The following is a 328-nucleotide window of genomic DNA, read 5'->3' on the forward strand; positions in this document are numbered from 1 at the left end:
TAAACGTGGGCTGTCGGGCCCCCACGACGAAGACGCCGACACTTCTCAGCAATTTTGTTTTGCTATCACCTTCGCTTGCCTATGCGCTGTTGCGTTCGCATGTTGCTCGCCATATGTACATAACCTGTTGCCCGGCCGCTGCGTGGCGCAATGTTGCGCAACATTTCAGCCAAGCGCGCAGCAGCATGTTGCTTCGGCTCGGCCTCACGTGTTTTATCGTCGTACCTTTGTTTTCGTTTGCACTTCTGTTTTCGGCTTTGTTTCTTAATGTTGCTGACGCTGTTACTACTGCGTTGTTGTTGTTGTCGGCACATAGGCATCGTATGTT

The sequence above is a fragment of the Zeugodacus cucurbitae genome, chromosome 6 (assembly GCF_028554725.1).
Source record: "Zeugodacus cucurbitae isolate PBARC_wt_2022May chromosome 6, idZeuCucr1.2, whole genome shotgun sequence".
NCBI classification, from domain to species: domain Eukaryota; kingdom Metazoa; phylum Arthropoda; class Insecta; order Diptera; family Tephritidae; genus Zeugodacus; species Zeugodacus cucurbitae.